Below are 26,248 nucleotides of genomic sequence, written 5' to 3'. Positions count from 1 at the left end.
TTTTGCAGAAGAAAGTCATCATTGGGAAACTAAACTTTTATTTAAATAAAAGCTTTTGAAATGCATAAATTTGACTGAATATTGAAGGAAAAGCATATTTGAAATATACCGCCGTAAAACATCAAGAAGCTGGTTGATAAAATGGTTGATTTAAAAAACGTGCATGTTTGCAAATACAAGGCAATGAATGACTTTAAACTTTAAAACAGTATTTCAGCTTGTTTAATTTAATTTATTTATTTAATGTCGAAACATAATAATCATACATCCTACAGTTACATATGTGTATTCAATAGTTTAGATGAGATTACTATTATTCATTAAAAATATGTTTTCTGCATTTTAGTAGTTAATTTCTTTCCTATGTGGTTGTTAGGCTATCATTGGTGGATAATTGCATACTAGTCAAAAGAGCCCACTGCTAGATCTCTACAGTAAATGACCTTGAGTGAAACTGTTAAGGTCCCCAGACTCCCAGAGGCCTTCAGAGTCACTCCCATCCACGGAACAGCCACCTGCCTGGCCTTCAGTCATCCAGAGTACCAGCAGAGGTGAGATAAGGCTGTCTCACTCTCTCTCTCTTCTCATGCCAGATTCCCAGCAGCAATGGGGCTTATCAAGAAGATTAGAACAGCAGGAAACAGTGGCCCGGGGACGGAGAGGGTGGATGGAGTACATCATTTGTTCTGACGGAGAATGAGAGGCAGATATCAAGTTGTTTCCCAGGGAGAGTGAACACTTCTTGAGATGAGCGAGCGGCACACGTTTCATGGCAAGCACATCCTTTTCATGTAAATGTGGCTCATTGAAGATTGTGATTAACTCAGCAATTTTCGTAAAAGGATGCCTATGGAAAGAATAGTCAGGCAGGTATTATACGAAGATGTTTCTGTAGTTCCTCCAGGACTGTATAGACCCCGACCCTCTGGAGATTTCGATGCGGGTCATTGCTTAACTTCTGTCAACGGATCTATTTATGAGAATCTTCAAAATGCATTAATAGCTTTTTAAGAAGCACTTGGTGTCTTTCTCCTATAACTTCTTTCCTTTAAGTTTCACAAAGTGTAATCTTGCTGTCTGGTTGCATAAATCTACAATACACTGTATATAGCGATGAACTGTTGAACTGCCAAAAAAACAAACATTAAGGTTCTTACTAAGTAATATGTCCCTTTTGAGATTGAATCGTGGCGTGAACTCTAGTGCGTATTCTACAGGTTGAAGTATAGCATGATGATCTATGTTACATTGTGTTTATTTCCAGGTTTGGGTTCATTTTTGAACCCCTGTTTTTTGAGCCGCGCATACGCGAGTTAGGTTTTTGCTTTTTGCAGTTTAATGTGAAATATTTCCCCGTAAAACACAGTAGATGTGACACTTCACGTCACAAAAATTGCAGTCTTGCAGTCTCATACTTATTCTTTAGCAGCAGCAACAGCCCTCATTACTCTAAAACGAGGGAGTTTTATCCTATAAAACAGTCACAAGCCACAGAAAATTTTTCTCCGCCTCAGCAGTCTAACACTGTGGTCCTAAGACTTCAGATCCAAACCACAATTTAATCTCTACATCTCAATGGAATGATGTCATCTCAGCCGGCAAAGCCGTTCCTCCTCTCCTCACCCGCTCGCTGCACATTTATCTCTCCCTTGTTTGGGTTTAAGAACTCCGAGACGTCACTCACCATGTCGTTTTTCTTCACATTTGTATGAGCGCTACGCTTCAAAAAGATATAGATTATAGATGTAATGACTTTGGCTTCCCCCCTGGAGCTCTTTAAGGGGTTCATCTTGTTTATGTTTGTGCTGTAAGGGCAATGTGGGGTATAACAGGGTGCAGAACGGCCGATAGAAAATGAGACGCCTGGTTTGAAAACACATGTATGCGTGAGAAAATCTAGTGGAAAGTCTTGCCTCTGGCTGCTCTCATTTCTGCAGGTTTTCCTGAGGCGCTGTGAATTTCTACCTTGATTTCAAAACGTGAGGACGATTTCCATATTCTTGGTTTTATTTATAACCCGTGCACATCTGCGCAGCTGGCATCATATTCTCAAACATTCTTTCTCAAGGATGATTAAAGGATAAATTCACCTAAAAACGAAAAATCTGTAATTATATTCTCGCCCTCAGGTTGTTCACGTCATTTTGAGACGAGTCATATAGGCCATTTTTAGGAAACTTTTTATGATGTTTTTTGTCATTTTTATGTTTGCCATTCACTTAAATGGAAAATGAAATGGAAATTCTATTTAAATGGAAAAAGGTTCATAACAGTATTCGCAATATTGTGCAACCCAAAAATGAATAAACAGTAAAAAGATATGATATGAAAACTGAATGTTGCAAATGTTTTACTGGTCATTTAAAAGACTTACTCGTGTCAACAGGCAAGTCATTTTTATATCATAATCTAAACGTTCCATGCAAAAAGTCCACTTGATATTATTCATGCACATCCAATATCTTAACTGTTCGCTTGCTGCAGTTTGACGCTGGTAAAAACTCACAACAAACAGCGCTGTATTTCATCGCTCCTCTTTAATCCGATTCATCCTGCTATCAGAGTCATCCATCTACCATCAGTGGCCAGTGAGAGAGGCCGTACAGACCGGCAGTCTGTCTCGCTGTCTGTCTTTGACATTAGCCTGCTTTTATGAATGCCTGTTTGTGAGAGGGAGGAATCATAAATGGACTGATGTGTAGGAGAAAGAACGGATGACCAGACCAAGTCAAGGGCATGTGTCTCTTCTGAGTTATGCCTACTCCCTTATGTGAATGCGACTAGACATTCATTCTGGAAGATGCAGTTCAGAGCTTTATAGTCTTTACACTAACGGTAAATTCCTGTCATACCAGGTTTTCCCGAGGGACGCATCAGTCTGGAATCATCACTGATATGTCCCACACCTGCTGGACAGTTGTCTGGGTGCTCATAGTTTAGATTTGGATATTTCCAGTTAGGACATCTGGGCTGATTTCGATGCATTTTATTGTTGACTGTTGATCTGGGCGTCGCTTTTTTGTTTGTGTTGTAAAAATGAGACGGAAAATGAGAATTAAAGTGATCTTGAATTCTAAGGCATGATGTTTATGACTTCCGATATCCACTACGGAGTATTTGGAAAGGAAATTAGACTTTTCAAGCCAACTATTATTGTATATGATATTTCATTTCCGAGAAATAGTTATTAAAATGTCATTTAGATGTAATTTACACTTTACAATGTCTTAATGGAGCATTTTAGGACCCATGACTTTCTGGTTTTAACTGAAAATTGTTAGTCAAAGTGACAAATTAGTTTGAGGAGTTCACCAATAAATAAAAATGTTGTCATAATTGATTCACCCTCATGTCGTTCAAAACCTGTATATGACTCTTCCTTCAGTGTTACACAAAAGAAGATATTTTGAGAAATGTCTCAGTGGTTTTGTGTCCAAACAATGAAAGTCAATGGGGTCCAGTGTTGTTTAGTTACCAATGTTCTTTAAAATATCTTGTTTTTCTTGTTGTTTCCGCAGATGAAGGAAAGTTATACAGGTTTGCAATGACATGAGGGTGAGTAAAAGGATGAATTAATCCCTTTAATCCCAATTGCGAAACAGTCCATTACTATCAAAGTGTAGCTAGATTTCCAAATGATTAAATTATAACCTGACTGCACTTCCTGTTACAGTACACAGCTTTGATGTTAATTTGTGTGAAGGCGACGTACATGATCACACACACTCTTCTAACCAGGACTTCAAAACACGTTCACATAGACTTTAATAAAGACAGATTATCAAGAATCAACACTCATGGCCATTTGTAGCGCTGATGGTTCTCAGACTTCATGTTTTAAAGCTGCTCCGCTAATTTAGACAGCAGAGCAAAGCACATCATCACAGAAGACGGCTCTCTTTGGTGTGGGCTGAACTCATTTGGACCACGTGTGCGTGCATGCACATGCGTTTTGGATGGCCTTTGGAAGCCAAAGATGGATGCTCTCAAAGACAGCATCCTAATCTTCAAAGCTATACAGTAATGTTATTTTCTCTGTTTCTCTCTAATGTAGGAATATTGGGAGGAAATCAAGGGAAGAATCCGATGGCATGGGCTTGGTAAGGAAGGCTTCGTTTAAGTGTGTTTCTACACTGCTTTGGAGAAGAAAGATTGAACTCTTTTTATATAGTAATGTCACCTGAGACATTTTTGGCTGGTTGTTCTTGGTAGACTTATCTTTGCATTAACATTTAAAAAAATATGCTAAATAGCCATTGAAAAATAAAAAGGAAATAAAGCAGAAAGATGACTTCTGGAAGGATAGCATTTAATGATGTTACATACATTAGTATCCAGATTTTTTATGTATTTGCTTTTTTTAAAGGAATTTCTTCCTTATATTCACAAAATTTCATAACCTCTCATGCATTTTTGCTTTAACGTTCTGTTTCTTGTGTTTTTCTAAATTTCACGATCTTGTCTTTGCTATTAGTTATGCCAGATGTAATCATGAATATTTCATGAAATTGCTCAACCCTGTGAAATAATGATAGAAAACTAAAACAAATCTTCTGATCTTTGTGGGGCTTTTATTATGGCAAATGACAATTCAAAATAACTGAAAAGAAATCCTCAGGATCTTTTGATCACCTGAATGCTGAGACGATGTGTATGTCTTTGTGGATGCATGTCCTGTTGCAAATTGCACAAAATATTAAATTTAAGATTTGGATTGTCTCCAGAATTTTAGGAGCCAGAATGACCCACAAAGGCCCTTTTCATGGATACATTATTTCAGCATCAACACACTAAAGTTATAAAATCAAGTCAGTGACTATTCCTCTTGTTTTAGTGTTCATATTCCATCCTCGAAACACTTCTGGAATTTATTTCCGTCTTGAAGTTTAATGGCGGGAGAACACAAAGAATGGAAACAGAATCTCCAGTCAGTTCCAAAAGAGGAATGTGGAACTCTTTTCCTGCATTTCACATAATCCCAGGCTGGCATGGGCCACGTTTTTATCTGCCCCATCATAATTCCCATCTCGACTGTTTCATTTTGAGGGTAGTAAATAGATGAAGTTTTTCCTCATGGATTTAAGAAAAAATTAGATTTAAAGCATCTGTGTTTTATGAGTATGTTTAAGACCTTGTTTTTGGTTTGACATGGCATGCAAAACTACACTGAACTGCGGAATATGACCAGCGTGCGTATTTTACTTTGTTTTTTGTAAATTCACACATATAATCTGCAAGAGCGCTGGCAAAGAGAAAACAAATTTGACTTACTGTCCGCAAGGGTTCCAGCATGAGACTTAAAATAAACTCACCCCCAACAACGATGGAAAGAAAAGTTGGAGCTGCGTTAAAGGAATTATGTCAGAAAAACTGTAGAAAGGAGTGAGTTATGAGTTTGACTGTTTATATACCCTCTGCGCCATTATTGGTTGGTTTTGGAGAGCGTGCTGCTCCTTCGTTTTTCTTATGAGCTCCAATAAATGACACGTACACACATATTGTAATTATGGAAATGAAACCCTTTCAGCATGTTGTTTACAATAATGCGATCCATGTCAAGACGGGTCAGTCATTTCAGTCACCACCCTTGTTATCAAAGTGATTGTTGGGTTTGAGTAATAGAAATATGATGAAATAAACTGTGAAACATATGTTTGTGGTTGATACCGGGGTTAAGTTGTAGTTTGACTTATGTGGTGTAACTCCGACAGCTGTTGATGGGCCCTTTTGACCCAACCTATTTTCCCTTAGGTCTTGCATTCTCCTCCCTCTTTCTACTCTATACATCTGAGAATCATAATTTACTGTTTAGCTTAATGTAAAGGCGTCTATGAGATTTTAATGGTGTGTGATGTCTAGATTGTATCACGGCTGTGCTATGAGAATCTGAACTGTAGAATATGGCTTTGTTGACAGAGCTAGCTGACAAACGAAGAATTTCATTTTTGGTTCTGAATGGTTTGCTTATAGTCAATGTTTTCTTGTACAGTTGCTTTGTAACAATGACAATTGTAAAAAGCGCTATATAAATAAAGCTGACTTGACTTGACTTGAACAACAATGTGTGCTGTATGATAGTACTGATTTGTGTTACGTTCACCTTAAATGTGCACATTTCGGCCAATCTAAATTAATTTAATCTGATTTCAGGTGTGAATATTTACATGTAACCCGATTTATGCAATACCATCCATAATCTCTCTCAGTTTATACTTTTCTTTCTGATGTATTTAAATGTACCAACTCTGTTTTTAATCTGACTACACTTGAAAAATGCTGGGTTGTTTCAACCCCTGGTTGAGTAAGATATCGGCCAACTCAACCGTTGGTTTAAATTAATTTAGAAGATTTCCACATTTGACCCACCTATGGGTTAAAACAACCCAACATTTTGGGTTCATTTAAACCCAACGGTTGGATTTGTCCATATTTTAGGTTAAAGCAGGAGCATTTTTAATGTATGTTAAAACAAAATGACACATTGTCTAATAAAGCAATATTTCATCAAATTTCTTCTGTATGTTTAAACTTTTAAACATGACCAATCCTTCAACATGACAAACATCTCTGTCATGCGTTTCTGCTCTGGCAGGAGCAGACCTCTGCGTGCCAACGGCTCTGCTATGAGAAATGTTCCCTCTGTTGTTCAGTGTGTGAGATTGATCCAACCGTCTGATGAATCTGTGGATTGGTTGGAAGAGTTTGAAGCTCAGCTGGTGGAGTTCATGGGCGCTCACACAGTGTTCACTTTTGCAGATTCATTCATTTATATGGAGGCTTTGATGATAAAGATAAACATTAATCTCATCGTGAAGAACCCATGGAAATGTTGACTGTGCCAGGAAAAAAAGGGTTTCCACCATTATGACAGATGGTTGTATCAAGTGAGACTGGATCTTTCATAAAATATTGTGTGTATCATGATGTTCTGGAACTGCGTTTGCCAAAGAGCTGAACTCATCCATACAATAGTAAAAGCAGCAGGGAAATGTAATCGTGTTGTAGGAATAGAGGGAAGGATACAACAGTGGTGGTCCAACAAAGGACGCTGAGCGTGCTCAAAACAAAGATATATTTAAGAAGTAAATATATTGTGTATATTCAAACATTTGCTTCCATCCAAAATGGAAAATGATTGCCTTGTTCTGTGTTCATATATGTGTTAACCCATTTATCTCAGTATCATAATCTGTCTTTCATGCTGTACCTTATAATACATACCGTGACCAATGGTTATGATAGTAATATTAAGTACTTTGACATTTCTGAAAAGTTTTTTGGCAATCCCTGACAAAGTCCTTTTACCCAAATCGTGCCACTCGACAAACATGCTCGCAACGCCTCCGGGCAGCTATTATATTACAGGTGGATATTTCTAAAATCGCTGGTTAAAATTTTAATCCAATAGCACATTTCCACTGTAACTATAACTTTGGTTTTCTAAACTTAAACTGTGCTAAAATTCGAGCGGACATATTCAGCGCTACATTCCTTCCCATTTATTATAATGGCAGTGGCACATTGTGTTAATATATTATGTATATGACAAAACTACAAAATCGAAGTATCGATTTCTAAAGAAACGCTACAGGGTTGTTCTTAAATTTTTGGTTGTAAAGTTCTCATGCTTGCGTAGATTGAACAAATAATATGCATTTGCATTACTTCACCATTTTCACATAAAAGGTTTACCGCTTTGAGTTGAACATGAGGTCATCTGTGCATGAGTGTAATTATCAGTAAAAATCATGAAGTCTACTATTTGTTTTATTAGTTTACAAGTTTGATATTAATAAATTGGCCTCCCCCAAAATTCCACTGAACGCCACTAAAAGTGAAGTCGGTTTTCTATCCCTATTTAATAGGTGCTGCCACCAGTTATGTGATAGACACCTGAAATAAATCTGCTGTGACAGTACATGGTGTAATAATTAGCTTTCTGCATGCACGTGTTTGTTAATACGTAACCAGACAATTTGTACGTATGTGTGTTTAGTGAGTAGATGGGCACTGCAGCATCAGAAGGGGACTCACAGCCTCTTTCCTTTAGTAAAGCTTTGATTAATGAGCTCTCATGCTTTAATGAAAGCATGTGAAGAGGGGGAAGGATTTTAGCGTGACGCAAAGCTGGCTAGAATCAGACTTGGGGGTCGGGCCTCCCTTCACGATCAAACATTATATTGTCTCTTTTCGCTCTCACAGTCATCTCCCCATATTTCTCTGAGTCTGACCTGCAGTTACTCATTAACTCTTTTTGAAGTGCCTCTTGTCATTGGTGCTGTTGTCCTTGGATCTCCTCGCTCCCCATCAACATCTCTGGATTTAGGCAAATACATTTATCTTCTGCATAGCGGCCCGCTGAAATGCAAACAGCGATGAGAGCCAAGTGGAAAAGTTGAGCTTTCAGAGTCGGAGGTCAATTCGGAGGTCTTTGGGTGGGGGGTTGAACTGCTTCCTCTGTTTTGCCCTTTTTTTAAACAGGTCTGCAACACCTATTATGGCCTGGCGAACACATCGAACACTTCTTCATCCCGTGACGAGTAACCACCGATCACTTGTACTTTAGAAAAAGTCGAAAGTTTCCTAAATGCAACTTTTTAATAGTTGCACTGTTTTAAAATGGATTTATTATGAGGCATATTGCATTATGGCCCTCTTTACTGAGTGAAATGCACTGGAGAGGAAACTCTAACCTTATAGGACTTAACCGAAATCTCGCTCTGATATTTATGTTGGGCAAACAGTGCGGCTGTGTCTAGAAAACCTGAAGTAGAGCTCTCTAGTGAATGTGGAGATAATAGATTTATGGGTAAAGGAGAACAAGCTGGAACTGTGGTTTGGGTCTTATGCTCTTTCAGGGAGAAAGAAAGTAATGCAGAAAGCGGGGAAAAGAGGAGAGAGATGAACGTTTTGATGGGCACTGTATCAAAGATGAGGTGGGCGGTGTAATTGGTACAGCTTGTGAGTTTTGGCACACAGTGACCCATGGTTGGGCACGAGAGGGGCAGCATATGCGCCGCTTAGCAAGGGCTTGGCCCACCTTTACATAACCGACTCCCTTTGTCGCGTCTCTAAAGACATGCAGGCATGTCCTGTATGCCAAAACCCACAGGCTTAGTACTCTTGCCAAATCCTTTACAGCAAACCAAGCCAATGGTTAAGTTAAGAGAGACCAAGACTTAGCTTCTTTCATCTTCAAAGTTAGCCCTTGAGGATAGATTGATTTTGTAACAGTCTTATGGTGGCCATGATTCACACAAAATGGGGAAATGGCCCCAGTTTTTAGGTGAAGTAAACGTGATATTGCGCATTTGCACACAGACAGAAATAATGAAACGTAATCTGTGACATGAAATATTTCTTCAGTTACCGAACTTACTATCAAGATGTCTGCAGAATATTATTTGCTTGCAACAATAACACATGAGACTTTCCGGTATGTTTTCCCATGATCCACTGGCAGAAAGATGGCGGTTCCTCTGACTTTATAAAGCTGTGATATGTCATTTTAGTCCAGAGTGACAGATCAGTTTCCCTCCTGTCTAGTCAACAGAACCAATCCAGACTCGCAATGAATGGATCTTTCAGCCATTTACAAACATACATTTCCCCTATAGACTAGCAGTGTGTATGGAAATCATCACAGACAGCTTTTTTTTCCCTCAAAGACCGTAGTTATTTGTATTGTGTTATGCTGGGCATGGCTAATGTACTTTCGCATTAATAGACGACGTAAGACTTTTTAAGTTTCTGTCTAAATCAGCCCTTGGTTTCCATATGTCTCAATTGTTCAGCGGGATATCAAGTAGAAACTTGATGCATTGAAGTATGAGCTTATGATTGACTAAAATAGAAGAAGGTCATTGTGAGAAGTTTTTGTTTTACAAATGAAGATGACTTTAGCAGTAGTTTTTACTTTTTTTGTATACAAGATGGATAGTCACCAAGTTTGCAAAAGCAAACAGGATGTAGAATTGTACATTCAATTTTAACTTACACAATTACAATTCTTATACAAGAATTCTTATACTGTATAAGTTCACATTCTGTATAAGAATGTGTTGGAAAGTTATTTAAATGAAATGTAATTAAAATAAATAAAATATGATTTAAAGAAGGTTTAATTTACATCAGTCACATAAAAGTCCCAAGACCTTAGGGAGATATTTAATTTAGTGTCGTCATGACTGGACCCAACCTCACCATTTAGCTCAAAGAGTTTGTGTCAGGGAAACTATGGATACTCCCTATTCAAATACATTTGTTTGCAAACCTTTCTAATTCACATTGTTTTCACATTTGTTTGATTCGTGTCTTTTACAATCACTTAATGATTCATCAAAACACGCCACTTGAATCGATTCTCCTTTTATCTCTTTTATCTTATTTTTGTGTATCTCTGAATATCGATATCCACCTTTCTTCAATCTTTGAATATTAACAGATATCAAAGGACGTGCAGGGTTAGCCATAAATGTACATTGACAAAAAATGTATTGTTGGATCCCAGCTGGACCCAAGCCAGTGAAACAATAAAGTGGGTTAAAGTTTATAAAATATTCAATTTACTGTAAAATGCATAAGAATTATTCTTGTAAACAGTCATTTAAAAAAAAGTTTTTTTATTGTTATTATTAACAACAGTACTCAAAAATAACATATTTCCTTTAACTCGAAATTCTTAAGTTTCTGTCCCATCAGAAGACGTTTAAAAGACTTCTTACAATAGCAACACTTAGCTCACAGGCTGTATTCAAACACTGGAGCTTAGGCAAAACATTTAATAAATACATGCACAAATTGGATACACAATTATCCATTAAAGCCATCTGTTTTGAGTTTGGAGTAAGACGTCTCCTTCCGTCACCGCCGTGTTTTTGACCGAGGGCAGGTTACAGAAGGACTGCTCACGGACACTAACAAGACTGATTACAGATAGGCTATCAAGTTTCCCCCTCACACACACACGCTGAAGGGGGAGGCGGGGGATATTGAGGTCTTCCTCTCATCTGTAAGTGTTTACCGGTAACATCTCCCGGGTCCTAATGACAGATCGGCCTTGGGACAGACCACGGAGTGTGCCGCTCCAGAACCAGATGTTGTGTGTGAGTGAATGCATCCCTGCTGGTGTGTACTGTATCAGATCTTTCCAGTTCTGTGTTCACCTGGGGGCAGTTCTCTGTTTGTGTGTGTTTGTTCTATTTGTAGTATCATGCGTAAATGTGTTTATACAAAGATCTGGAACGTCAGTACCACGCCTCGTCACTCATGTGGGTTAATACATGCATGTGTATTTGGACCGGGCAGGATTTTCATAGTCTGTACTGTTTAAGTAAAACTATGGGAATGACAACAGGGACAGTCAACAAATCCGTAGACGTGTTGTATTGGGTGTATGCACGAGTCAAATCTCCATAGATTTTCTGATTGAGTTTTCATTCTCTCGAATTTGTCATACGTTTGCGAAATGTTTACCGTACCGTTCCCAGACAGCCTGAGACATTACAAGCAAAGGTTTTAATGTGTTCCCAATTTGTTTTTATTATTTGTGTTGCGCTGTTCCTCGGGTTTATAATAACAATATTTTGGGTTGCTTTACAAATCTCTATCAACAATTTGAGTTGTCAATTAATGTTGTATGTTTTTGTTAACATTCTACAATTTACATGAAAACTAAATAAAAAAAGGTGTTCTCTTATTTTGATTCAAAGCTTGAACTCGATAAATGATTGTACGTTTCATTAGTCTTACTTTTTAGAAATAATATAATTTTATTCATGAATATACTGTATAATAAGTATATTTAACCTTTCAAACGTGTTCAGAGTCACTTAACTGCAATAATAAAAAATACAGTATATATACAAAAAATATAATTGTGCAAACATACTAATTTATTTTGCAAAATTATTGTATTATAAAAAGCAAAGATCTGACTAAATAATTGAGAAAATCATCCAGAAACTTTTATTCAATAATATTTAAAAAGCACCTCACTGTGAAACCTCAAGACGTTTTTTTTAAATGCAAAGGGAATATTTTTGTAAATTCTAGACAAAAAGTGACTACATTGAAGATGCTAAAATATGTATTTATTCAGCATTTTTTTGTGTGTCAAATTATGCCATGGATTTGTTTGTAGATTACAATTATTCTGCAAAAATATTAGATAAGAAAGAGTAAGTGACCTTGAATAATAGTGTGTTGATTATATTTACATTTACATTTAGTCATTTAGCAGACAGATTATGTTTTTCTGTTATATATCCATGCACCTGACTGGTAGACAACCTTGAGTTGACAGGCTCTTTCTTTCAGTCTTGCAGCATTTCTCTCAACCAGCCTCCTCCCTGTCTTCACTTTATTTGCTTTGAGATATTAAACCCTGCCAAACCTTTTACAGTAACACAGTCCAACCTCATACCTCACCCAGGCCGTCCGATGCAGTCCGCAGGGAGCTTTCTGTGTGGTACGAGGCCCGTGCTCATGTGCTCTGCTGAAGGATTCTTTCAGCGGTCCGCTCCTTCCCCCAGCAGGGAATCGTGCTATCTGATTAATGTCCTCTGTTTGGCCACAGTTCTCGATCCGTTCTCGCAGTTGTGTCTGTGTGCAGTGCTCCTCTCGCAGCTCTTTAGCATTGATAGATATGAACCACAGGCACAAACAGTTGGATAGGGTTTGCTCTGATAATGCAAACAAAGATGTAAGACGGCTCTGCACAGTTTGCTCTTTAGAACACCAACGAGTGGCAATGCAGTCGCGTGTTCAGTTTTTCTGAGGGAACTTTGGCGCAGAGTGTGCTGGAGCGTTTTCATACACGAGAGCCTTTCAAATTGTATTTGAATGGACGTTTGGACAACAGACAACTGCGCAGTGCAGTGTGTTAAAGATCATATGGTTAGTTCTGCATACCAACAAACGCATTTTAACGTGTAAGTGGTGGCATGTCGTCTTTAAGCCTTAATGTGATAGCTCATCCACACATTCTTTCATCATTTACACACCCATCATTTATGACTTTCTTTTGCAGAACAAAAAAGAAGATATTCTAAAGAATACTTGTAACAGAAAACATGTATTCTTCTATTGTACAGACACATAACCAATGCAAGTCAATGGGGACGACCGTTGTTTGGTTACAACATTCTTGAAAATATCTTCCTTTGTGTTCTGCAAAAGAAAGTCATACAGGTTCGAAATAACAAGGGGGAGTAAATGATGACAAATTTCATTTTTGAGTGAACTATAACTTTAAAGCCATGAATATATTTTAAAGTGAATGTAAATAATAAAAATCATTTCAGTCACACTTTAGTTTAAGGTCCAATTATCGCTATTAACAAACTCAATAAACTCACAATTTGTTTCTTATTAATTTTCATCATTTTGACAAACTGGTGGTACTCCGAACTCTTGTCTTTGGTTATTATAATAAATAATTCATATGGCAGCCAGTGGGTATGAGAATGTTATACTTTATCATGCTCTGACTGTTGAAGGACATCAGGAGTGGGCCTTATTTATACATTCTAAGCTCATCCAGACAGTTGCAATTTCATGACAGCAACTCAGAGAGAAAGTGAAGGATGTTCTGGTCTGGCTGTCTCTGCTTTTGCCTGATTAAATATATGACTGTGGTTTGGGACTGGCGCATGTTTGAGGGCCCCGAACATGTACGGGGGGATTCCACATGAAGGACAGCCCAAATTGCATGTTAAAGAAACAAATATGACACAACCTCAACTTAAATGACACGATTATCTGTCTCTCTTTCTGTCTATCTATTTATCCTCTTTTTACACTTCCTTTACATTTTATCTTTGGCTCTGCATATGATGAATATATAAAAAAATACAGACAAAGCTGACCTACTTTAAGAACCTTTCAGCCTACTTTGATTAATCTTTTGTCAAATTTTAAGCGACAACAAAATGAACACGCTTGTCTGATGCGGTCTGATGTGGCTGCTTTCAAACTCCATGACGCAGTTATCGTGAGACCCGGAGTGCTAGAACACTGCCTGTCTGTCTCATTCTGCCCAAACTGTCTCCAGTCTTTCCTCTTTCTTCAATTAGCCAATTACCACTAATTAACCCTTCACCGCTTTAAAGAACACATCCCCGGGCATTTTTTCCTCTTTTCCTTTCAAAACCGCCTCTTATGGGGCTGATTCTGACAGCTCTATGATTCCACACGTGCTGTTTCATTTGAAATGCGACCAGAAGCACAAGTCAGGGCGGTCCGGAGCTGGAGTTTGAGCTTTGTTTATTCTTGGCAGATTGGCAGATTGGCAGGGCACAGTAGATGTGTTTGGACCATATGCATGAGCCAAACTCTGTGTGCTAGGTCGGAAAAAGGCTCATTAAGTCATTGTTAATGTTTACCTGACGTGCGGTTTCCGTTTGCCACCATTGCCTCATTCAACATGAGTCGTGACAAGCCTGTCCACGATTCACCGCAGAGGTGTGATGCCGGAGTCTGGTGTGATATAGTGAACTACTATTATAAGATAGGTGCTGTTCTATTTGTGTAAGGCGTTTTTAGCATCGTGGCTACATCTTCACACTTAAATGACTTCAATCTGTTCTGTTTAGACCCTTAACATATTTAGTCTGTTACTTTTGTGTCTTGTTTTATTGTATCTAAAGCATGTCCACCGCATGCAAATGACCTCAGTTGCGATTCGCTAATGTCCATGTACTAGTGTAGCTCACAGTTTAGTCAGAGTGGTCCGAGTTGCTGAACATAGAGCACTTGTTGATGTGTAAATGTAAATATGCTAATGTATTTGGGTCTCTTATGGCAGGGTTTTATGGGTTTCTATTATTTGTGTAAGGTCATCTGAGTGGAAAAAAATTAGCTTTTCTGCAAGGAATTCAGAAATCTCAATATGAGCTAAAACATCACCAGATTATTCCAAAACTAAATAATTCAATTTATGCCCTACACATTAATTTAATAATTTATATAGTAAACCTTTTTTTGTTTGTCACAGGCTTTTTGCATCTACTTTAAAGTGAAATAAATGTTGATCAAAATCTGTATATGACTTCTTCTGTGGAATACAAAATAAGATATTTTGAGAAATGTCTCTGTCGTTTTGTCTCTGCATTTTTTGTGTCAATGTGGCCCATGTTTTTTTTAAATATCCTCAGTTTTTGTTCTGCAGAAGAAAGAAAGTCATACAGGTTTGAAATGACATGAGGGTGAGTAAATGAAGCGTGAACTTGTAACTCCCTTTAAATTCTATTTATGGATGTAATTGATAGGCCTATATATGTTTGTTTTTCAATCAAAGACATCGTAGTCACAGGGATCCTATTCCTTTTATTGGCCAAAAGCAAGGCGAGGAGAAAGAAAGAGCCCACCCACGAGCCTGGATTTGGAGATTGTTTGAAACTGATAAACGGCGTGGTCCCAGTGCTAAAAGATGCCGGACATGAACTGCACACGGTAAGTCAAACTAAGTCATTCGTCTTTGTATTGTTAGCAATCGGCATTTACGTGCATAATGTACAAAACACAAAAGGATTAATGTGATGATGTGTTATTGCTCGTGCTGTAGTTCAATCCCACTCTCCCCACTAGTCCCACCTCTAGCAGCTCGTATTTTTCCATGAATAATTGTACAGCTGTATCTCTTTTTTATAAATTTGATCAAACAAAATACTCTTCGAAGATACAACGTATGCAATACTACTGTATAGGCACTTAAGATTAATATGAGATTGGCAGAAACTGCATGTGATACGCGATCTTTAAGAATAAATTCCTGGAATAATCTAGGAAATATTGAGCAGACCACAGCCACTGATGAGTCCATCTTTGAGACTCGATTAGCGGTGTTTCTTCAGGCGGTGAGGCTCATCTAAATGTAGACATGCAGCCTGGCACCGCTGTTAACCAACACTTGAATTGATGCTCCAGTGATGAGCCACATTCCAAACCATTCCCAGATGAGAAGGAAAATTCTCAGAAAACATGCTTCTGATGTGGACGGTGACTGCATGCTGCATCTTTTCAAAGTTGCAGAGCTTCTGTGAACCAGATGAAGAATAAGGCAAATTAGAGAGAAAGAGAGGGTTAGAGAGGGTCTCGATCGCTGATAATTGCCCACAAGTGTTCTTACTTTGTACATTTTCCTCTGGATTCACTTACAGGTGCATACACACATACATTTGCTTTAATGTCGATGAATCTGGATTATATTAAATGAGAGAGGTGCCCGCTGTTAATGTTTTGCAAAATACACAGTCAAAGTATCAGGCTTCAACTGTCTGTGTTTTTTTGTGGTTTGAGTTGTATTTATTTATTTTTAAACTTGCATGTAAATTATGTACTATTGTGTAAGGAAATGACCTTCTGAAGATAAATAGTGGCTACTGAACCTATATAGAACCAAATTCAAGATGTTTTTCTCTTTAAGTTTAAATGTACATATTGAGTTAACTTTTAATTCCAAGTCAGAGGTCTTCAATGTTTTTTGGGGTAAGGACCCCTTAGATCAGAGATGCTTGGAGCCCTTTACAAAATGTGTAAAAAGCGCTATTTAAATAGAAACAACCCTTATTGTCACAGCACTATTATGTTAAGACATTACATTAGCACTATTATGCATGTTATTGTTGCGCATACACAGTTTTCTGTGTATTATTTTATTATTAATAAAGATTGTTTGATTATTTTCAGGGATTTGCAGCATCATACATTTTTATTTTGCTGTGAGATGGACAATTTACTTGTCCTGAACCCCAGTTTTTATTAAGGCTGACCCTGGTTAATGGCACAAGACTACAGAAAGGTCTGTAGAATGGGAAGCGCTGTAGAAATTACAGTATGACTGGTAACAGTTTGCCAGTAATTTACTGTAGATTTACATTTATGAAATTTACTGGCAACAGTTTGTTAAGAGAGACATGATCATTAAACATTACCAAGTCTTTATCCATACAGAAAAAAACTTTAAAATAACAGACTCATGCAAAGCATTCTGGGAACCAAAATTAGAAAAACACTGAAAATTATAAAATAACAGCCTTATGCAAAGCATACTGGGAACTAAAAATCCACATTTACATTTTTACATTTAGTCATTTAAGCGTCTGCTAAACAACCAAATGTAAGAATGTAAATGTGGATTTGTGGTTCCCAGAATAAGACGTCTGCTAAATGACTAAATGTAAAAATGTAAATGTGGATTTCTGGTTCCCAGAATGCTTTGCATGAGGCTGTTATTTTACTGTATGTTTTTTTTTCTGTAAAGATAAAGACTTGTTAATGTTTCATATTCATTTACTTTTTAACAAGCTGTTGCCAATAAATTATATAACTATAAATCTCAAGTAAGTTACTGGCAACTAGCTGCATAACTACAGCAAAAACTTTACAGGTTGTCTCTAGATGTGAAAGAAATCAGTGCAGATGTTATGCATTCTGTTGTAAAAGCAGGCCTTTTTATTAAGTATCATTCTTTCTTTTTCTTCCGCTTCTCTGTGTTGCAAAAACACATCGCTATTTCATTAATCTCTTTCTCATGGATCAGCATTGTCGTGGAGTAATCGAGCTTTACAGCTTTAACATATTTGAACAGAAGTTCAGAAATATATGAGAATGTATTTTATTTGCACGTAACTCCTTTCATGCGTATTCTGAACTTAACGCAAGGGAGACGATGAAGATTTAATGTTTCTTCTATCGCATCTGCTACCTGAATGGATGTTTATGTCTGCACGCAGGTTAAAATCGCAATAAACGGGAGCTTCTATGAGTCCGCGTGGCCGTGCACATGTTCAGCTTAGAGAGAACATTGGTTGCAATATTAACATTTTTAACAAAAAGTTGCCTGTGAGTAATCCCTAATTAGCGGACCCCTTGCAGTTCCTAGGAACCGCGGACCCCCGGTTGAAGACCACTGTTCAAAGCTGTATCTTATACAGTATACACCCCCATCACCTTGCATAGGTAAAATTCCAGAGGTTGGAATCTTGGCACAGCTGTTACCACCTTTTCCAGGGGGCCAGCAATGTTCGTCAAAACGTGGCTATAAAACTTAACCCCCCATCTCTCTCTCTCTTTCATACAGTCTCAGCAGTGTCTCCAGTTGCCCATGAGACAGGAAGCATTCGGTAGGTAAACCCCAGAGTCTGTGTGGGCCTTACAGGACCTCACTGAAGGCAGCCTTACAGTGGCCGTCTCTCAGCAGGCGGCCATGTTTAACAGTTTCTTGCCTCATTATCCACATCCGAAGAGGAACTGTCTGGTAAATCTGTAATTCATTACATGTTTTCATGCACCTCAGATGACCAAAAACTCTTACTTTGATTCAAATCTTTAAATTATTTAAAGTATGTAGATTTGTTACATGCAAGTCATTCAATGTTGTCAACGGAATAGTTTACCAATAATAAAAATTCTCTCTTCATTTACTCACCCTCATGTTGTTCCAAATCTGTTTACATGTCTTGGTTCTGATGTACGCAGAGTAGGATATTTGGAAGAATGCTTGTAACCAAACAGTTCATTGACTACCATAGTAGGAAAAATGACAAAGGTAGTCAAAAGTGTCCCAGAACTGTTTAATCTTTCTCCCTGTTCATCAGAACACAGAAATGTACACAGATTTGGAACAACGTGAGAGTGAGTAAATGAAGACAGAATTTTCATTTTTAGGTGAACTGTTCCTATAATACAATCCAAAGTTATAGAATTGTGTAAAGTTTGTCATAGCATTCGTTCTCTGTGCGCAAGGGTAATTGCCTCATCCACAGCATTCCACATGTGAAAGCAGAGGAAGAGAGAGAGAGAGAGAGAGAGAGAGAGAGAGAGAGGGAGGATGGTTAAGAAACAGACCACTGAGGATGTATAAAGAGTGTAATTATATGGACAGCAGAGAATGTGAGTGTTCTCATTAGCTGAAATCACATGAAGTAAACCATCAGATCTGTACTGATGAGTCTCTTCATCATCCTGCTGGTCAAAGTAATCCAACCAACCACAAGATACCACATTTAACCATCTGTTTTTAGAGCATGCTCTTTTTCTTTTAACTAATTGTATGTGGCCCTTTAGCCTTTTCTTCAAACATTAAAAGAATAGTTTATTGTAGATTATAGCACCATATGATTATGTTTTTGAGGAGGTGAACTGTTCCTAAAGTTCTTAGATTAAACAAAAGCACTTACACTTTCCATTACATTTGTGTAATCCGTTGTTTTTTACTCACCCACATGACGTTCAACATGTTTTAAGACCTCCCGGCGTCTTCGGAACACAAATAAAGATATTTAGGAGACATCCCAGAGATTTCCAGGCCTCCTCATAGGCATCATGGTTATAGTTGTTGTCAAGGTCCAAGAAAGTGCTAAAGACATCGCTAAATTGATCCATCCGCTCATAATGTCTCAATTGATTTTTTTTGAAGAGACAAGAATACTTTATGTGTTATGTGACCAATTTACGTGGTTCATTGTGACCAATTTAACAACGTCTTTAGTACTTTTCTGTCTTTAGAAATATCTTCATATATGTTGCGAATTTTTTGATGAACTTTTCCTTTAAGTTTGTCTATTTGCATTGCAATTGGCATACTCTTAAATCCAAAGGGACTAACAATTTCAGAACAATAATACTTTGTTTGCCAAAGTAACAGACTGCTGTACACGTTCAAATCCTAGTTTAGATGCCTTCTGAACCTCCACGCCCTATTTTATTTTATTTTTTCGATAAGAACCCTAACTGATGAAACATCTGTAAATCTAAGAGAGACAAGAAAGGCTGCACCACATCAAAAACATCTATTAGAGCTCCCGAAGTTTGCACAGTGCTCTACACACACTCAGCACTTTTATATTTGAGCTGAAATGAAATTTTGGGGAACAATACAAAATGAAAAATGGAGAAATAATAGAATCCATTCTGTGACCACTGCCTGCTTTGTACTTAATAATTCTCTGTAAAGAAAGAGGTCACGCTTGGTGTAATAGCACGGGGTCGCTCCTTGATTGCTTTTGTTCTTCTACTGTAGACGCCTGTGCTCCAGCCAACCTTTAGTTATGAGATCTCCTCTTATTTCTCTCAAAAGGTAATCTGACTTTGACTTCAGGCTCTAAAGGTCACGGCAGAGTTTTTAGATACAAGCTGTAGGGTCGACTTTAGATAAAAGAAAGTCTAGGACGTCATTTAAAACAGACCTAATGTTCATGCGCTTAGCTCACATCCGACATTTGTTTCCCAGCTCGGAGGAGCCAATGATTTGACCCAGTTTTAATGAATGGTAAAAAGAAACGGCTCTTTAATGGCAGTGACCTCAGCACCAGACTTATTTTATCTCCAGACATCACTGCTCACTTCCTGCATAAGCCAACAGTGACACAAGGCCGAGAGGCGGTGGGGAAAGTCGAACTTCTGGTGTTATAGTCTATATGAAGGCAGGCAGAACTGTTGTTGTCAGTGTCTCTCATCGCTGGGTTTTTCACGCATATGTGGATGCCATACACTGTACACTGTACCGGGTGTATGGTAACATCACTTTGCTTTTTCACAGGGTTGAAGAACTCCAGATTGGTCCAGAAGGACTCAGGCTGCATTTATATCACATCGTCTGATTTATTTGCTAACATCATTAAGGCCCTGTCAGAAAAAAGTTTAAAACTGTACATTTTCCGTCGTTGTTGTGTTCCTTCAAAGGTAATTTTCATTTGTCCATTTCAGCATCGTAAAGTTTCTATCTGTACACTCCAAAGAGACATTTCCTACGCTTAAAATTCACTTATGCAATAAAATGTTTTATGACTTTAAAACTTAGGATATAAGGGTTTTATGGACTAAGTAGATCTTTCAGACAAATTTGAGATGTTCTGATCTTGACTCTGTTTGGATAGTCCTTACTACAAAACTAGTTTTATCTAGTAGACTAGTTTATCTTTTTAGAAAACATCTTATTGTTGCATACCACATAATGTTTTGAAGTTATAGGAACATCTGAACCTTAAATAGAAATTTGCATAGTCATTGACTCGCCCTTATTCATATAAAATCTGTATGATTTTCAATTTTCCATTGATAGGGTACCACTAGTTAAAACAAAGTAAAATTGAAAGGAGGCACTGTCGTCGAGCGTGAAAATGAGTGTTCATTAGATTCCATATTTACTCAACAATCCTTATGCTGTACTATTGCTTTGTGTAAGTAACGGGCTGAAATGTTGTTATTCTCTGCCGTTGATCTGCCTATAGAACATTTTGTGTTTTAAACCACACTGGTCCATAAGCGCTTCCCATTTTATTTTTTAATACTATATGAACATTAGAACAAAATACAACGAAAAAGAAAAGACATCTGAAACAGGAAGTGCTTTTAGACCATTGTTGTTTTGCAAAATGGTCAATGGGAAGAGGAGCAGGTCAACCACAGAGAATAACAATATTTCAGTAGCTCTGAAATCTCTGTAACTCTGCCTTTGTCCATTCAAGTATAGTGCCTCAAGGAATATAAATCCCTGCTGAATATAAATGGCATGAAGCGCCCTTGTTTCTCATGTATCTTGTTACTGATCATCATTGATGTCATACCTGGGGCATATTTTGATGGATGTGCGACAAATGAGATTGGCGAACTGTGGTGAAAGATACTCTTGCTATGAATAATGATTAATATTTTTCCAAAGCTATCGCACGCCTTTACAAGATTTGGAATAGAGCTCACAGTACTTTTATGGAGGTTTTTGGATTTTTTGGAATAGACCAGCCAGGATGAAAGTAAGTCATATGGGTTTGGAACAGAGTGAAGATGAATAAATAGCCCAGTTCTCATTTTTGGGTGAATTGTTACTATTATTAAGAAATTGACAAGACTACTACACCATTTAAATGGCACCCGGCAAATCAGCCAGCAAACTTGAGCTTTTATGACGATTTCACAACATTTCTCATTAATGTTTAGGAGCACTCTTTAAAAATATTCCAGCAGGAATAATTGGGCCTCGCTCATTGGGTGGTGGTTATAAAAATGTCCTTGAAGTTGAATGTGCCCATTCACAGTAAAGATTATATCATAAAGAGTTTAAGGTCACTGATATTGTCTCATCCCTGGAACATTGGAATCATGGAAAAAATGTGACTTGGAGCACTTAGGAAAAATCCGCCCTAATGGAGAACTGTGACGGCTCAAGAACATGGACTGGTGGGCTTTAAAAAAGAACGGTGTGAAGAAAATAGCTGAGAAAAACCACAGCTCAACTCAACATGCCGAGCGAGTTCGTGTATTTTAATTCAAAATGAAGTCGAATATATAGCCTCTATATCTTTGGGTGGTCACCAGTTCAACCATTTTTATGAATCATGGATGCTGATCATCTTAACTGTTTGCCAATTACTTTTAAATATAATAATCCATGATATTTTGACACTGATCATTTGCAGATGTTTATTTGTGGCTAAAACAAGGCTTAAAGAAATCATAGACTAAATTTGCCAGCTGATATTCAAAGATGCAAGTCTTTTAAAAGAAAATGATTTCATTATTGCACATCTTGAAGTAAATCCTCCACGCGAGGAAACCCATCATCCCTTTAAAAGTGTAGTTTGAAAAGTGCCATACTTAGTACCTTCTGGTGTTTAGTCCTTGGAACTAAGAAAATCTAAAAAGATGATATAGGTCTTGAACATAAAAGCAATTAGACTCAGAAGCTGAGCGTATGAAAGTGGGAGATGTGATTGTAAATCTTGAGCGTGGCCAAGTTTATGACAGCGGAGGATAAGAGATGTCCAGGGAGAGGATGAAGAGATTAATTTGGCCGCTGAACTTCACTGCAGGGCTTCGTGGAAGCAGTTGTTCCCAAGTGCTTACTGGATCTTTAGGTTTCAATGTTCTTGATTGCACCTGGACACAAAGTGATGACTCATCTTTTGGAGTGGGTTTTTAAAGCCTCTTGTCTGTCCAAACGATCAATCAGGGGGTTTAATAATAAATGTTTTCTCAGGTACAGATCGTTTTGGTGATGTGATCCGGGATGCATCTCTCTTTGTGATAAAGGACCACTGCAATGAACAGACTGCACCAAGGAGGTGTTGTGTAAATTGTGAGGTTTCAGTTCATGCTGTTCATGCTATATTTGATTTTGTGCATATCTAATTGTAATCTGATTTTTACAAATCCGTTTCAAGTCACATTCATTTGTGATTTAAAAACATTTATGGAAAATTTTGTGTAGCTTTCTCTGTGCTCTCGCGTTCTTACACCGCATAAAATGTAAACGTGCAGACTCCCTCGACGTAGACATGCACATTTTATGTTGCTTAGGACTTAAAGTAGACTTACCAATGCAACATCATTGCCTCATGCTGGATTCTCACGAGCGGTAGAATTGCTGCGCAGCCTTTAAGCCGATGTGGCTGCCCTGTCGTTCACACAATTATAAAATATTGTAATCTTTGGCTGCGCATGCCGCAAAGAGCCGTGCCCGTGAAAGTTGTGGGATTTTGGATGCACGAGCACCGCTTGAAGCATGTATCCCTTTGAAAATGAACTGGACAGACGCGACTGCCACGCACCATGTGAATCCAGCATTAGAAATCAAAGCAATTTTTAATTATAGAGGCGCTACAAATGTTTTTTTACAGCAATACCATAGATAAACTTTGTCACCCTGACCTCGGGTGGCTTAAAAACCTATGATTGGATGGAAAAAAGCAATACTGGCGTGACAACTAAATGTACGAATGAGGTGTATACGAATTGATACAAATAAGCCAAATTTTTATATAATCTTAAAATAGTCACGTTTTTGTTGTGATATTCTGTTGACTATGTTTGGTTCCCAAAAGGGCTGTATAAGTGATTCAAAGAAGCATTTCTTTCTTAATATGTAATCATCTAAGACCCCTTTTTGTGAAACGGAAAGTTTCTTCAGATGTTTCTTTATAAAACCTTACAGCCAAAAATAATTTTTCCGTGGCATTGTGTAACATCTTTATTTAAGTGAGTGTATATCTGCTTAATTCTTGAATTTTCTAAATCAAAAATTCTAATAATTCAACATTTGCTAAAACCAAAAGCTGTATGCAAAACCACTTTCCCCTCATTTTTAGCTGTCAGGGTAACCCATGTTTGCTTCTGACTACCAGCGCACCCCAACAACCCAGTTTAACCTCCTATAATGAATCAGTGTGTTTGTGCTACCAGGAGTAATCCAAGCCACTTAAAGACATGACAGAACTGAGCGCCTCCCTGAAATCGCCCACACATGATCTTCAGGGGCCCAACATCGGTTTTAATCAGAGATGTGAAGAAAGGTGGATGAGAGGGCTGCAAGTTGATGAGTTTTGAGGAGTCTTCTGGATCCGGTCACGGAGTTCCATTGATGAGGACTTGATCCATTGTGCTCTTTAACATGCACGAGTCTGAGATTATAGTAGCATGTCGGAGGCAGATATAATTACATCAAGTCAACATCAGCTAACGTAAGTCTCCAGAGCTCTTCTTAAACTCACATTACACTTGTTGATATTACAACACGTGTCACATTAACCAGAGATGTTTCTCACAAGCTCTCCAGGAGTTTGGAAACGTTTTTGGCCAGGAGCTTTCAGTGTAATCATTCCTTACCTAACAACCTGGCACTATCCAATCTAAGTCATTGATTTAAGTGAAATTGTGGTAGTTTATGAAAAATGAGGAAAGGATCTGAAGATTGGTGGAGTAATTTCCGCCATGCTTCCAGCTCCGCCTGGCCTGAAATCTGTGCTGGACACTCATAAATAAGGCTATTATTGCAATCAGGAGGAAATATGAAAAAGGTGCACTTTCATCTGTTAGATGTTAGAATAGGAGAGCTTTCATTAAGAGGAAAAATGAATCTCCAGTGTGAGGATCTTTCTAGTAGGTAGAGAGACCCCAGATTCGCTGCAGATCAATCGGAGAATTTACTGGTGTATAAAAGTGTATATAGGGTTGGGATTGGAAAGTTTTTCTCTGCTTTTGTTCTCGGGCAGCTAGTAATGTTTTCTGTGAATTCATGCCATAAATGTGAGATTCTGCAGGTCTGGGTTTATTCGATCCTTTTTTGTTATTCGCTGTGTGGTGGTTCATTTTGTATTCCTTTAACTTAGCTTTTAAATTGATTTCCGTTCACAAAGCGTCTGCTTACACAAACATTGTTTTTATTCAGTGTTATTTTTACTAAATCTGCAGTCCGTAACTTTTGCCTCTAATATCTTTGTTTTAAAGTTCTCCATTAGGGTGGGTTGAAGTCCCTTTGGGTCACTTTGGATAAATGCATCATTGCAGCATTGTTATTATTAGCATTGGGGTAAGGAGAAATAAAAAAGGTTTCATTTCATGTACTTTAAAATTATTTTCTTTATGTTTAACTGTTAAAAGTTACGTATTGCAGCTTTAAATATGTAAAAAACAATTCATCAGTCGTATGGGAGACATTTAAAATACTTTAGAGACAATAGTTGTTCTGCAGGTGCGTATTATGATTATGAATCCTAATTCATAAATCGCTTCTTGTTTCCAAGATTCATTTTTTTTCTTTGTTTCCTGTATCTTTATGGTTTTACCCTCTAGCAGTGTATTTCACAGGACTGCTAATCCCCAAGTTACTGAGCCATGTCTAAATATCTTTTGTTGCATTGTGAACGCTGGTATTGATTTTCAGGAAATAAATCTTTGCTTTGTTTGCCAGGAGAGGATCTCACCATGAGTACAATGTGAACATAACCAGATGATCTGTTGAAGCGTTTGCTGAGAAAGAGTCATGAAAAAGATAGAAAGATAAATACGGAATCTGATGCAAAATATATTATGAGTGATATTTAACTCAGATTGAAAAAGTCCAAGCCTCAGTTCGTGAATATACAAAAATGCTATTTTGTTAAAACAGAAACAGAATGTATAAAAAATTTATACAATGAATTCTATCGGTTCTCCAGAGAGGAGTTGTAAAAAACATCACTAGAAGAACATCTGAGGGTGAGGTCCCTGAGGACGCTAGAGTCAGGGTGACCATAAAGAGACCCCCATGTCCAGACAGAAAAAGGTCAGGGGTCGTAAGGAGCACAGATATGTCCATTCCCAGAGGGGTTGAAGGGTAATGGAATGGTAGATTCAAGCCAAACATGGCAATTTGCACTGAACAGGATTGAAAATAGGAGACGGAGGCAAACTCTAAAATAATCATTGCAAAGTCGGCAAAAGACTGTAATCAATCATGTGTGATCTTATGAAAATGCGTGTATATCTTGTG

Source organism: Barbatula barbatula, assembly GCF_947034865.1.
Source record: "Barbatula barbatula genome assembly, chromosome: 16".
Classification (NCBI taxonomy): domain Eukaryota; kingdom Metazoa; phylum Chordata; class Actinopteri; order Cypriniformes; family Nemacheilidae; genus Barbatula; species Barbatula barbatula.
The sequence above is the reverse complement of the archived record's forward strand: the minus strand, read 5'-3'. Positions refer to the sequence as shown.